We start from the raw sequence: 13,751 nt of genomic DNA, 5'->3' as shown, positions 1-13,751 counted from the left end.
TTAAAAATAAATATATAAGTTCAGAGCCTCAAAGTTTTTCTTAAGAAAACACCATTGTTGCCACCAAATACCAGGGTTAATACATACCAATGTTGTTTAGCCTTGACTCCACCTCATGACTCTCTCTTACCCAACTGTACACGTTGCGTCTCTTTATCGCATTCTTACAAGCTTCTTTTTTTTCTGTTTCCTCCCTTCATCCCTGTTTTCGTATCATTCATTTTTTCACCTTTTACTACTTTACCCTCTCATGCTTGAGGTCAAAGGCTGATGATGCAAAATAAGAATCGGTCCCCAAAAGTTAAAGCCTGTGTCAACCACAAGTACAGATGTAATGGCAGTATTGATGGAATTTATGCAGCAATACCCATCATGGAACCCACTTCCACTACTTGCAGCTTCACAAAAGAATCAGAAACATTAAATCATTTTCAAACTTCATACAAAATATCAGTGGAGAAGAGAGACTATGAGTTGATTTTTTAATTAACATCCGAAAAGTTTTTTAAGTTGTAAAGGGCAGGTCCTCTAAAGACATTCTGAAAGATGGTAGAAGTGCTTACTTAAAAGAATAAATAAATACATAACTTCAACGTTTTCCATAGGAGCCTGACACCATTGCTGCCAAATGCTGCACTAGTAAAACACGAAGGTTGCTTAGTCTTGATTCCATCACCCTATACTTCCTATCTCTTTATCTCACTCTACTGGGTTCTTAGTTTATCCCTGATATTTCATGTTATCTGCTTTTTCTACAATTTCTTCCTTTTCTCTCTCTTTCTCTGGGTAAAAATCAGATCATGAAAAATAAGTCCAGTACCCAAAATGAGTTTTGGTGCCAACCACTGCAACAAATGTTGCAAAGTTAGCATTGATTTATGTTGGTTATTAGGTTTTGGTATGGAAACCAACTCAACCGCAAGCAGTCCCTATTTTTGGGGGTGCCGAGTTACTTTTGTGCTGCAGGTTGTTAAATGTTAGTGTACCTCCAACTACACACTCCTTGTGAGAAATGGGGTCTCTGGTTGGCAGTCAGATTTCACTCTGCCCAAGCAGGAACCCTCACTCTAGTAAGGGTAAGGGAGATACCCACTTAGGATAACTCCTGCTCACCCTCTTGGTAGCTTGTCACAAACAGCCAGGCTTATCTCAGAGGCATTGTGTAAAGTATTTGTATAATCACACAGAGTAACACAGTAAAAACACCACAGAAGGACTCAACACCAGATAAAAAAAATAGGTACCGGTCAGTTTGTGACACCCTTCTCTCTCTTGTGTCCCTTAGATATCTACCACTGCAGAGGAATAGGAGGAGGAGGAGGCAACCCCCCGTGTACAGACCACTTGTGGACTTGGCTACACTGGAGGAGATGCATATAATACTGACCTATCAACTGGACAGGGCCTCTATCAAAGAGCTATGTACAAAGTTGGAGCCTGATCTGATATCAGCTATCTGTCATCCCACTGGGATCCCCACTCTTGTGCAAGTTCTATCAGTGCTCCATTTCCTGGCAACTGGTTCTTTCCAAGTGACAGTGGGCATGGCAGCAGGAATATCACAGTCAATGTTCTCAATAGTGCTGGCAAGGGTTTTTTCTGCCTTGCTCAAACACATGTGCAGCTACATCGCTTTCCCCCAAGTGGAAGATTTGGCCACTGTGAAGGCTGGATTCTATGCAATGGGACATAAACTTAATATTATTGGGGCGATTGATGGAACACAGATTGCATTTGTCCCCCCCAGCACAATGAACAGGTGTTCAGGAATCTGAAGAGTTTCCACTCACTCAATGTGCAAATGGGGTGCCTGGTGGACCAGTACATCTCCCACGACATTGCAAAGTATCCTGGGTTAGTGCATGATGCCTTCGTCCTGAGGAATAGCAGCATCCCAAATATGATGGCACAATTACAGAGGCATAGGGTGTGGCTAATAGGTGAGCCTGACTCCCCACCCAAGATATGTCACTGTATGCCTTCTGGAGTCATCCTCAATACCATTGTGTAAGGCTAATTTTTCTCCCTCAATTCTTGCAGGTGACTCTGGCTACCCAAACCTGTAGTGGCTCCTGACCCCTGTGAGGAATGCCAGGACAGGAGATGAGAATCGGTATAATGATGGACATGGGCGAACCAGACTAATCATAGAACGTACCTTCGGCCTCCTGAAGGCCAGGTTCAGATGCCTCCATCTGACAGGTGGATCCCTGTGCTACTCCCCTGAGGTCTGCCAGATAGTTGTAGTATGCTTCATGTTGCACAACCTGGCCCTCGGACGACATGTGCCCTGTCTGCAGGAGGAGGATATTGGAAATGCCCATGTGGCAGCAGTGGACCCTGAGGACACTGAGGATGAGGAGGCAGAGGATGAGGATGTGGACAACAAAAACATCAGTAATATGGCAGTACTTCCAATGACACACAGGTAAGACAGTGGAACTGATCATTCCTCTATTTATGTTTTCAGTTTGGCTGTAGCAGGATGGCCGTCACTTCCTTTGCATCTCAACTAACTGTCACCTATGCCTTCTCTATTTGCAGATGTTGGTGTTATTACAACTGTGCATTGATGTGATGACTACAGACAGCTATAGGTCATTATTTGTATACTATTCCAAAGTTTATGTCAATTGCACAAGATGTAACTGTTAACATAATTGTACATTTTCATCACATAAAGCACTATCACTCAAGTTATGTCCAAGGGTGTTTATTGTAGTGCAATTAATAGAAGGAATAGTGCAAAGGAATTGGGTGATGGTGGAGGTAAGTCCAAGGTATTGGTCCAGTGTGTTTGTAGCACAGGTCCAGAGTCCAAGTGGCCATAGGAAGGGGAGCAATGGCATTTCAAAGTGGACAAGGTGAGACAGTGGAACACAAGGGGGACATTCAGGAGGGTCTCATCTCCTTGTGGGTGTCAGGGCATGGCAAGAATATCTGGCATCTGTCAAGGTCACAGGGAATGTTTGTAGGGTGGTTCACCTTCTGTAGGGGAAGGGGTGCTGGTTGCCTGTGGGTCATGTGGCAGGGCCTCCTGCCCACTAGCTGCAGCAGATGTGGTGGGCTGTTAAGTTGCCTGGCTAGTGGAAGGGACCTGCTGGTGTGCTGTACATTCCCTCATGATGTTGGCCATATCAGCCAGCACCCCTGCTATGAAGACCATGGTGGTGTTGAGGGCTGCAAGTCTTCCCTGATCTTCTGATGGTGTACCTCCTGCAACCGCTTGTTCTCCTGCATGTTGTTAAGAATCTGGCCCATCATGTCCTGTGATTGTGGGTAAGCCCCCAGTGCATTAGTGACTGCCTTCTGGAGAGTCTCTTCCCTGGGCCTGTCCTCCCTCTGGCACACAGCTGTCTTCTGAGTGTCCCTGTCCCCCTCTGCCTCTGTCCCCTGAATGGTGTGCCCACTTCCACTGACCCCCGGACCCTGATTGTCCTGGCTGTGACTGGGATCCCTGTACAGGTGGACACACTGCTGAGTGACGTGTCCTGGGGACAGAGGTGTGGGGACGTTGGGTGGGTGCTGTGGTGTTGGATACTGAGGGGGGAGGCTCTGTGGTGGACTCGGAGTGGGCTGGGGTGGCGGACTGACCAGTGGTCTCTGATGGCCAGGTAGTTCATACCGAAGTCCAGAGTTACTGTCATCACTGGGGGCAGCTTCTGTTGGTGTCAGAAGATTACCAATTGAATAGAACGTCCACAGGAACAGATGCCTTTTACCCAACTCCCTCCAACAGATGCGTGCTGCATGTGCTTCTGTAAACTAGCACCCTTCTTCTTTTGGGGATTTCTTTAAGGGAAGGACCTGCAGTGGGGTGATAAGAGCATAAATGAGTACATTCCTACTGTGCATTCAACTCTCAACTCAACATTTAATTCTCATTCACCCAATGCAATCACTTTCCTAACCCGAATCTTTTCAGAGACTAGCCTATCTCTCTCTAAAGAACAATGTTATCTAAGAATCGTTTTTTCTCCTTAAGTCAGAGGATAAATCCAAGGTTCTCTAAAGGACAGTCCAAAAGTACACAAATTTACAATTTACTATTGTCTTTTACAGAAATAGAAACCTCCTTCTCAAAGTTTAGATGTCTCTATCACAGTCTCTAAAGCATCCTCCTTCTCAAAGTTTAGAATTCTCTATCACAGTCTCTAAAGCATCAGTCTGAGGTTTGTCTCTTAAGACTGATGCGTCTGCAAGGTGAAGAGTTTTTAAATATATTTATGTATGAATGTAACTATGTATATGAATATGTGTTGGCAAGTTCGGAAATTATAGGGAAGGATTCCTTACTGCATTTGCTTGAAGTTCAGTTGAGCCAGAATGAATTCTCCTCAGAAAGCCGATAGCCAGTTGCTGGAAGAAAGAAAAAAAACAGCTTTTCCAAAAGGGAAAAGATCCCTGGTGTGCACACCGTACCAAGAAAAAAAGAATTAACTACTCAATACTGAAAGAATTCTCAATGAAACCAAGTGTCACAGGAACACTGCTCATTCTCCTCAAGATGACAGTTGAAGTGCATGGCTCCCTGAGAGGAACAGCTGGAGGGAAGCTACAGCACAAGACTAAAGTAGAAACACTAGAGCGCTGACCTCACAAAGATCTGGCAGATCAAGATTGAGTGGCAATTAAACCTGAGGAAGCTAGTTCTAGGAACAGCCTCCGCAAGAGCCACCAGGATTGAGGGCCCCGCTGCAACCAACGTGGGTACAGAGAAAAGGGGAATCGCTTTCGCTGAGGGAAGAACCTTATAGCGCTGGCAATAGTTTTCCTGACAGTTGAGGGACTGGATAGTCATGGCACCTTCTCACAAATGGGATTGGCTGGGGCACCTGTGGGGATGTAAGTGATGTATTGTGCTTCATGTCTGTGACATATTGTACATCCCTAGCTTCCCCTATATCGTTGCTGTTGCCCTGCCACCTTTGTTTGTGTATGGTGATGTATTGTGGGATTGTTAGTTCTCCATGCTGTGCATGCTTTGGTGATGGGTGTACATGCAGGGCTGGGAGGGTTGTACATGCATTGGTATGGCAAGCAGGGCTTGGCATTTGGGTTAGTCACATGTGTAGGTGCACTGTGTGGGATGGAGTGGAGTGATGGGAGTCAGGGTGAGGGGGTGAGATGGCATGCAGGTATGGGAGGTGATAAGTAGTAAATATTGACTCAGTAGTGTCTCGTCCTCTGGCTACTCCAGTGAGTCCCTCAGGATTGCCAAGACTTGGTCCTCCCATGTTGTCATCTGTGGGGGTCCATCGCCAGTCCTCTGGTTGGAGAGTTGGTGCCTTGCTGCCTCGGAACATACCTTCCCCCGTAGGTTTCCACCTCTTCCTGATGTCGTCCCTTGTTATTAGATGCTGTCCCACGGCATTCACCCTGTCCACAATTTTCCGCCATAACACCATCTGCCTGGCAATGGAGATTTGCTGTACCTGTGCTCCAAACAGCTGTGGCACTATCCTGACTATTTCCTCCACCATGACCCGCAACTCCTCATCTATGAAATGCAGGTGCCTTAGTGGAGACATGGGTGTTGTGTGGTGTGTGCAGTGGGTGTTGAGTAATGTGGTGGGGTGTGGGATGTGAGGTGCGTGATGGATGAATGGGTGGTTGTGGTGTGTGTGTGTAGTTGTCTTTGTGATTCGCGTGGCTAGCTATTGTAGTCTTTTCGTGTTGGCAAAGGGTTGTGGGTAATGTGGGTGTGTGTATCCGTGTCAGATGTGTGATTTTTGTTTTGGCCAATGTTGTATTGTTTTATATTTGGGTGGCCATTCAGAACGCGCCAATGTGTAGCGCCAATAGTTTACCATTGTTGAATGTCCGCAGTGGTGATTTGTGGGACATAATGCAGTGAGCGTTTTGTTGGCATAACGGTATGGGAGTTCGTACCGACACTTTAACACTGACCTTTGGTCTGGCAGATATGTGTTTGTGGCAGTATTCTGTCGGTTTAGCGTGTGTGTGTCATAATATGACGAACGGATGTTCGCCTCTGCGACGGTATGTTGGCAGCCATCACCGCAGCGGTAAGTGGGAATTACCGCCAATGTCATGATGAGGGGCTAAGTGTTTTGGAAAATAAGGGCTTTTCAGTCTGAGTAAAACCTGATATATCTTTGACATCTTTCAGCCTGTGTTGAACTGTCCTCTCTTATAGCTTCTAATGAAGCAATTGTCCTGCCTTGTTCCCCCAAATTAGTAATGTTGCTTATTTTTCAATAGGGCATAGTCCGCCTTATCATAGTTTAAAGCCCTTACTTTCTGAGTTTAGTGATTTGTTTCCATAAATTTGCTCCTTATGACTTCCTCAGGCTTCATAAGAGATTTAGAAAGGGTCAGATATAATTCTTCCCTTCTATTCACCTCGCTGGCCCTAGAAATTATGTGCCCCCTCAAAACCACTGTCAACATGTCCTCGAGTGTGCTCATAACACACATCCCATGTCATTAATCTTTAGGAATTGTGAGAAGTGCATGCCAAGTTTATCTTAAATCTTTTTGATTTTTAGGAGGAAATATTTTAACCTCAAATGTACAGAGGGGCATGAGCGTGGTAACATAATGGACAGCACATCTCATGTGTGGCTTGAGGGGCGATATTGCCAATGTCACCCCGTGGTCGAGAATTTTTTTTTAAAAGCATGGTCCAGCCCAACAATCATTCTATGAAAGGTAGAATAAAAGGTGTAGCCTGTCCAGGAGGTTGTGCTTCTCCCTAGGGTCTGAGAAGGAACAGACTCAGCAGACATTCCCGCCCCATCGAAGACATGGAGCCAGCAGATGCTGTTCTCAGGGAGGACTGACTCTGTACTCCAGCCATAACCAGGTTTAGGTCCATCTATTGTGTTTTTTAGGAAATCTTTTCTGTCGACTATTGGGAGAGTGTAGTGAGGAGACAGTGAATAACCTATTGTCATATTTGTCAAATTTAAATTTTAGTGATAGGTAACATCCATTACATCAATGAGGTAACCTAAAATCTGATATTGTACCTTATAGCTCCCCAGGATTGCCATCCATCTTGATTTTGTCATCAGAGAGAAAAAAAAAACTGGAAAGAGACCATTTTGATCTTATTCAGAACCAATCTCTTTTCAACAGCTTGTGTAGCTAGACATCAAATTCAGAGTCATGTAACTTGTTTAAAACAGCCAGTCACTTAGCAGACGTGCTATGGCCCCTAGAGTTAAGTGTAAACAAATTTGCCATGAGGTATCTCATTATGGTTTCCTGTTGGGCACATTGGGAATTCTGAGGTTTTTCGTTAGCAAACCAGCATATTGTCGAACTCCAGATAGGGCACCAGATGCTCAACTGGATGGAATTCCACCACAATCTTGAAAGTTAAAAAGACAGAAAAGAACAAATCCTTCCACAAGGGAATATAGAACCACTAGTAATTGTCCACAAAATGCCCTCCCATATTGGGCTACAAAGATCCCTTTGAAAAAGATACAACTCATGACATAAGAGACTTCTACCCCTTCATAACAACCCCATGAGCCCCTTGAGCCTCCCTGAACCACCTTATCACAAAGGTGTAATCACCTACTTCCTGAGAGTCCTACTCTCTTGGTGTTGATGACCTCTTTCTGTGTCGTAATTGCCCATTCCTGCTTTTGCAGTCTCTGCTGCAGGTTAACCTTGGCTGTCCCTATGTCTTCTGGAATAGGCTAATTGTGTGCCTCATTTGATTTTGCTCTTCTCCAGAGGCCCACTCTTATGTTGAGAGTTTAACACAGCACTAATGGGGAACCTCACCTCCAAAGTGTGGTCTAAGACCAGCACATCCATTGCTTCTTTTTTGGAGTGAACTACTGTCCATCTATCTTGCCCAATGAAGATTAGGTTAAAAAAAAGGGTAATACCACTCTGTTGTATAGTTAAAGGAAGCACAGGATGTCCAGATAGGGTTTTGCGTGCAGATGAGATTTATTCCAGAAAAGATCAGAGGAACAAACAAACCCACGGCCGAGGCCTCCGATCAGCTCCACCTCCACAGAATAACTGAACACTGTGGAACGAGGAGTTAATCGAACATCTCAAGGAGAGTTCTAAATTACATCATAGATTTGTTCACTGTGAAACACGCTATAATCATCATAAGAATACTACATCACCCTCTCCCCTTAGCAAAAAACAAAAAATACAAAGAGATAAACAAGAAAAATAAGTTCAAGCCTATTACGCAATGTTATAGCAAAAAATACACCTCAAGAGCCTGAATCAATACATCACAAAATCTTGATATTTTGTTGGTATAACAGATGGTCTGGATCTTTGTAAACATCGACCACGTTGATCTGCATCTTCAACAATAGCATCAGTGAAAGATGATAAGCTAGATCCTCCATGATGCATTAAACTTGTACTATTAACCCTTTGAGATTGTGTGGTATGTGAACAAACATCAGTAAAAAGCATAGAATTGTCCTCCTCATTATTACAATACATTTTGAAAAAAAATTCAGCTTGTGCTTTAGAAAGTGGTACAATACTTTCTTTATTCCACTACCCTTAATTTTTAACAAAACATCCACTTTACTCATTTTAATCACCTTTACAGGTAGTCTAAATTTTGATTCTCCTTTTCTTACTTTGTTGGGTTTCCTGATTAGAACCCAATCATTTACTTGTACACAAGCTTCACAAGTATTGTGTTTAACATCACAATACTCCTTTTGTTTAGTCTGATTTGTCAAAATCTTCTCTCTAAAATCGTTCCCCTACAGAAAATTTCTCACATCACCTTCTTCTTTGTTATTGGTAAGCCAAGCAGGCAACACATTTGTCTTCATTTCTCTAACATGTAACGCAGGAAAAGGAGTAACTTCAGTGGTAGAATGAGATGTAGTTCAATGCGCACACACTTTACCCTTTTCTGTAACGTCAAGATTTGAACTAAGAGCTGTTCGTACACTTTCTTTCAAAAAGCGATTGACTCTCTCAACCAAACCATTAGATGATGGACTATACAAAGCTACTTGTAAATGAACAATATGTTTATGCATGAAATCTTTCATTTCTTTCAACACAAAGTGTGTTCCGTTATATGTAGCAACATATTTGGGATTGCCTTTAATTAGGAAAATTGTATCCAAAAAATCAATAGCTTATTTGGTACAAGGTGCCTCTACAAATTCAAAATATATCCACTTCAAGAAATAGTCCACTAAAACAATTAAGTATTTCCGCTCACCAGGTACCAAAAGGAAAGGGCCAGAGAAATCCATTGCTACTTTTGTGCAAGGACTCTCTGGAAGAGGTACCAGCAATAATGGTTTATGAGTGGACTTCCAATGCTTGTTAGAAAGAATAGGCTGTGGACGTTTTTCTATTAAAATAGAAACTGATTTATCCAAACCTGGCCACCAAAAATACTGTTTAGGTTTCTTGGCTGTAGCTGAAATACCCAGATGCCCTGTATGTGCTAATTCAGTGAGACGTGCACCTAATGAAAAAGGAGGTACAAATAGACTGTTTTGTGTGCAAATATGGTTCTCAATCGACAATTCCAAAGCCACTTGCACAAAGCACCTTATGTCATGTGATTGTGACGTAATAGGTGGCCACCCAGATTTGATGTACTGAATCACTCTCTGCAAACACTCATCTTGCATAGTGGCATTTATCCACTCTTGCTCTGAAATTGCATCCTTGCACAGAGCGAGCACATCCATTACAGCTACAACACACTCTTCGTCTTCAAACATGCTTCCCTCTTTCTCATCTAAAGGTAACCTCGACAAACATTCTGCACGATAATTCTTTCCTCCTTGAAGATATTTGATACTAAAATTATACACTTGGAGTTTGGATAACGATCTAATCAGACACGCAGATGCCTTACCAAGGCCATTCCCACTCAACATATAAACAAGAGGTTTATGATCTGTGTACATATTTCTCTACTGCCCATATGCAAGCTAATGCCTCTCTCTTTCTATAGTGCTATAATTTGCTTCAGCCTCTGAAAGACTTCTCGAAGCAAAAGCTACTGTATTCTCCTTGCCTCTTAACCATTGTCCAAACACTGCCCCTATTCCCTTGAGGCTAGCATCTACTGTGATGAACGGCTTTCCTTGTGGTTCAAACGGCTGCAGAGAGGGTGCTGATACAACCAGTTTTTTAATCTCTTTAAAAGCTAGATCTACCTGTTCTGTCCAAACAAATTTGGCTCCTTTTTTGATAAGAGAGCATAAAGGCTGTACTAATAAACTATAACCAGGGACAAATGTAGAATAATATTCACACAGCACCAAAAAGGACTTGAGTGAATCCTTGTCCATGGTTGGAGGGGCATCCATTATGGATTTCACATTATAAGCTTTAGGTTTGATTCCTGACTCTGAAATTGTATGCCCTAAGTATTCTACCTCTTTTGTCACGAATTTGCATTTATCTAGCTTAACTGTCATTCCATGATGTGCCACTATGCTCAAAACTTTTTCCAGCACAACCACATGTTCATCTTTAATTTTGGTGAAAACAAGAATATAATCTTGAAAACCCGTTTCACTTCACTAAACAGATTGTCCATCAACTTATGAAAAATGTTTGCCGCTGAAGCAAGCCCGAAAGGTAATCTTAAATATTTATAGGACCCAAAAGGTGTAACAAACATTATCAAAGACTAAGAATCAGATGTAAGTACTATCTGATGGTAGGCTGAATGCAGATCTATAGTTGTGAAATACTTGGCATCTCCTATATTAGCTAACATCTCTTGTATATGAGGTAACGGGTGACAGTCTACTACTATATTTTGATTAAGTGATCTAAGATCCACACAGAGTCTCAAATCGCCTGATTTTTTCTTTGTTATAACAATTGGTGACACCCACTCGGATGAATCAGTGGTTGTAATTACTCCTTCCTCAGTCAATTTTCCTAAAAGTTTCTTTAAATCACTTCTCAGACTCAAAGGTACTGCTCTGACCTTATGTACAACTGGAGCGGCTCCTTTTGTTTAGTTTAATATGATGTTCAAACCCTTCTACTCTTCCTATGGAATTTTTAAATATTTCAGGAAACTTCTGTGTCATTAACTGTTTGATATTTTCCTCATTCTCAATGTTTAAAATAGGCATGTCACCCAGTACAACTGGTTCCCTATGGCCAGGACACAGGTTTATACCTAATTTCACAAAATCATTCCACCCCATAATGTCTCGTCCCTTAACAGCCACATAAATCTTAGTATTGATCACTGTACCCAGGCACTCAAGGTTAGAAATAAAATAACCTACAAGTCCACATCTTGTTCTCCAAATGCTTTTGGACATATATCAGCCGGAATCAGATTTGTATACTTAGGCCATAGTTTGTAAAATGTACAATCGGCCAGAATAGATACAGGGGCACCTGAATCTGCCCTTACTATAATCTTCTTTTTATCAATAGTTACTTGACAAAAAGGTCCCCTTATAGTTTTACTTTCTTCAATACTTAAAAGACGTTTTTTTTCTCTGGGGTCCAAGTCTATTGTTGATAGCACATTTGAAAATGTATCCCTACAGTCTTACACATTATCTTCCCCATCAGGTAAGCTGAGACTGTTGACCTTTGTTTTGTTGTAGACTCCCACCGATGCTCTGCATACATACTGAAAGTGACCTATATTGTGACATCTGTTACATTTCTTTCCTTGTGCAGGACACAATGAAGAATTTCCAATGTGATTCTTAGATCCACACCAATAGCAAGTGTTGCAGTTTTTCCGAAATTTGTTTCTCTTCCTCAAAGCACATATAGATGAGGTTTAATTTGAAATATAATTAATGGGAGACATACCGCTTTTACTTTGGTGTTCCTCCCCATGGTTTGACATTACTTGAGTAGTAACAATAGACCTCTCAATACTCTTTGCTATGTCTATAGTGTCCATTAAAGATGGGTTCCTGCAAGTCAAAATTCTTTATTGTATTTTCTTTGAAAAGCAATTGAAAACAAATTGTTCCCTTATGTAAATATTCACGCTATTCTAAAACACATATTTGGATGCCAAAACTCTTAATGTGGCTATGTATTCCTCCACAGACTCGTCACAAGATTGTTTACATTTGAAAAAGTTACGTTTTTCAAAAAGAACGCTTGGTTCTTCTGAATATTGCTTGCACATATGCTCCTTCGCTTCCAAGAACACATTCCAGGGTGTGTTTTCATTAGTAGGAGCAGGTATAACTGGAAAATTATCAAAAACTCTTTGCCCAGCATTACCTAGATGATTAAAAAGCAAGGCCATCTTCCTGACCGGCGAATAGTCACTTGCGTCAATAGTCGTGATGTAATTTTCAAAAATACGTAACCACTTCTTCCATTTTACGTCAGGTTTACTGTGTTTTTGCAAGAATGGTGGTGTTTGGATTACTCCTTGTGATGTCGCCATTCAAACAATATAGATAAAATCCACCTATGATGTCTTTCACTATACATTTATTTATTTATTATTATATCTATTTATATATATATATAATTTTTTTTTTTAATAGAATAGATAAAATGTCCCAATTCCAGATGACAGCCGAAACGAAAAACTGATGTGCTTTATGTAAGTGGACTGTGTCCCAATTCAAAATTGCCGCCAAAACGAAGAGCTGATGAGTTTCTGTTCACAAAGTTTCTCAGAATGTTTCTCCTGCACATAAAGCTAAAAGCGTATCCTAGCTTTTATTTATTAATTCTTTGTTTTTGTTTTGTTTTAAAAAATATCCCAGGTTGTCTTGCTTGTAGAATTGAACGCGTACTCAACTTTAACTAAAAGCACATCGTCTTGGTTCTTTTATATCCCAGGATGCACTGCTCGTGAGGTTAACTGTGTACACTGCTTCAGACACGCGAGTGACGATCCACGTGTGCCAAGTCAAACGTAGAACACGCGCACAGTTCAGAATGCAACAAGTTCAATACTGCGCTGCAACTACAAAAGCTGCACTCCACAACATCAGCCACAAACGATGGAAACTCACTGTTCCCTTCTTTTCCTTCAGAGCGCAAAGGTAAGTTTTCTTTTCCACTGAATTTCTTTTCTATTTCCGTTGGTGAGTTTGTCGTAGGAGAGTCTGCGTTACACCACTCCTGGTACCAAATGTTGTATAGTTAAAGGAAGCACAGGATGTCCAGATAGGGTTTTGTGTGCAGATGAGATTTATTCCAGGAGAGATAAGAGGAACAAACAAACCCACAACTGTGGCCTCCGATCTGCTCCACGTCCACAGAATAACTGAACACTGTGGAACGAGGAGTTAATCGAACGTCTCAAGGAGAGTTCTAAATAACATCATAGATTTGTTCACTTTGAAACACGCTATAATCATAAGAATACTACACACTCATATGAAATATTCTCGTTGACATACATGTTAAGTGATTTGCCTAAAGGTCCTCTGTCACTGCAATGTATTTACATAGTCAATATTTGACGTTGTTGGGATCCCTTGTCCATAGTTTTCTCTACATCACCTGTCTTTGCCCCCAAGAGAACCAATGTCCTGTTTGAGATCCCAAAAACTTTATTTGAAGCCCACCAAAATGGATCCTATATCGCTCTTGATTTCTTTAAGATCTTGCTTGCCATGTTGATCGTGTCTTTGCCTTTCTGTTTGGGTTTAGACAGTGGCAGATCCTTCATGAATTATTGTGATGTCATTATGGTTAAGGTTTTGTCACATGTTTTCCTGGAATAATTCACAGGCGAGGGTCATATGATGTCACTCCCTTTGGTGTCATTTAGGTCAAAGGGTGAGTGA

Source organism: Pleurodeles waltl, chromosome 12 (assembly GCF_031143425.1).
Source record: "Pleurodeles waltl isolate 20211129_DDA chromosome 12, aPleWal1.hap1.20221129, whole genome shotgun sequence".
Classification (NCBI taxonomy): Eukaryota; Metazoa; Chordata; class Amphibia; order Caudata; family Salamandridae; genus Pleurodeles; species Pleurodeles waltl.
Note: the sequence above shows the minus strand (reverse complement) of the source record.